The 1,793-nt window shown below is 51.4% G+C and overlaps 1 protein-coding gene across 1 annotated transcript in view; it reads right to left on the bottom strand.

Annotated features, from left to right (window-relative positions):
- The window catches only part of SNX6 (sorting nexin 6), a 77,551-nt gene extending 75,858 nt beyond the window's left edge, over nt 1-1,693 (bottom strand). The window contains exon 1 of the mRNA XM_011995058.1: nt 1,649-1,693. The gene's annotated coding sequence lies outside the window, so the exon portion shown is untranslated. The remainder of the gene's footprint in view (nt 1-1,648) is intronic.
- Between the last annotated feature and the right edge of the window lie 100 nt (nt 1,694-1,793).

Here is a 1,793-nt window from a genome sequence, read left to right as displayed (position 1 = left end):
GGGATCGAGACCATCCTGGCTAACACGGTGAAACCCCGTCTCTACTAAAAATACAAAAAATTAGCCGGGCATGGTGGAGGGCGCCTGTAGTCCCAGCTACACTCGGTCGGCAGAGGCAGGAGAATGGCGTGAACTCGGGAGGCAGAGCTAGCAGTGAGCCAAGATAGTGCCACTGCACTCCAGTCTGGGTGACAGAGCAAGACTCCGTCTCAAAAAACAAACCACAAACAAAAACCTAGCTAGGCATGGTGGCCCATGCCAGTAGTCCCAGCTACTTGGGAGGCTGAGGTGGGAGGCTGCAGTGAGCTATAACCATGCCACTGCACTCCAGCCTGGGCAACAAAGGGAGATACTGTCTCATAAAACCAAATAAATAAATAAAAGCTTTATAAAAGTCATCAGTTCATACTAACTACCTCATCTGTTATTACAAACAGCAATAACATCCCACAATATTTTATCACCTACCAAATATGCACTAACAGATGTCTCTTTCACATTAAGACGGCTAAGAAAAAGCAAAAGGGAAAACTGAAGGGCAGGCTGTGAAATGTGAAGGAACCACGAAACCTTGATGAATAGTAATTATCATATATCAACATTTTCCAAGTGCTCACTTGTACAAGGGACTATAAAGATAACCACCCTTCAGCCAAGAAAAAAGGGAGTGGAGAGAGGGGTGGAAGGGAGGAATCAGAGACCGGAAGGCTCTTTCTGAAGTAGAATGCAACTAACCTCAGAACACCAAGAGTAGAATGGAGGTTATCAAAGGCCTGGCGGGGTGTGTATGTGGGGGGTGGGGGTGGGGGGGTGGAGCGTAGATGTTGGTCAAAGGGTACAGACTTGAAATTTGCTTAGATCTCAAATGTTCTCACACACAAAAAAAACTGGTAACTAGGTGAGGCAGTGGATATGTTAGGTTGATTGTGGTACTCATTTCACAATGTATTGGTGTATTAAAATATAATGTATATCTTAAGCATATACAATTATCAATAGTATTTTTCAATATACCTCAAAGAAGCTAAGGGAGAATAAAACACCAAGGAAATCCTGCCAAAGACAGGATTCGTTGGATATTAGAAAAAGTAAAGATACCGTGGGCTACCCGCACTTTGCATAATCTAGTAGGGCACTGGACAGGAATTGATTCGGCTACTGTAAAAATCTTTGCAAAATGGTAATGTAGACTACACCGGTACTATTTGAGAGGCAGAGAGAAGGGTGGGCGGGAGCAAGTTCGAGATGTCAACACCGGGTGAAAATTGAGGGTGCCGCCGGAAGGTCCGAGAATGGGTTTTCATGGCCCTAAAGTGGCGAGGGAGGGTGGGGGCGTTCCAGCTCCCGCCTCCACTTCCACTTCCCCACCTGCACCCCGCCCCGGGTGGGAGTGGAGGTCCATCAGAAGGCCCGAACCAGCGGCGGGGAACAAGAAAGCAGCCGCGGGTCCCCGGGAATCGGAACCGAGCGGCCCCCAGGGAGGAAGGGCTGCAGGAGGGTGGGGCGCGGTGCAGCGAGGAAACCGAAAGGAGGACTATGGAGAGGGAGTGCGGCGCGGCTGGGGACCCCTCCCCGTACCACACCCGTGGACCCAGGATGGGGAGGGAGGGTGGCAGGGTTCCGCGAGCGAAACGGAGGCAGAACTTACTCCGCGGTCCTCTTCTGAGAGGAAGTCCGGGCCGTCGTCCAGGCCTTCCTGCGGGGTCGGCGGGCCCGACGCGCCGGAGAAAAGGATGGGATGGGGGAGACACAAAGGGAGACATTAGTGCCAGGCTGGCGCGGTCCCCGCGCCC

This window comes from Mandrillus leucophaeus, unplaced genomic scaffold, assembly GCF_000951045.1.
Source record: "Mandrillus leucophaeus isolate KB7577 unplaced genomic scaffold, Mleu.le_1.0 Scaffold467, whole genome shotgun sequence".
In the NCBI taxonomy this organism is placed as follows: Eukaryota; Metazoa; Chordata; class Mammalia; order Primates; family Cercopithecidae; genus Mandrillus; species Mandrillus leucophaeus.
The sequence above is the reverse complement of the archived record's forward strand: the minus strand, read 5'-3'. Positions and strand labels throughout refer to the sequence as shown.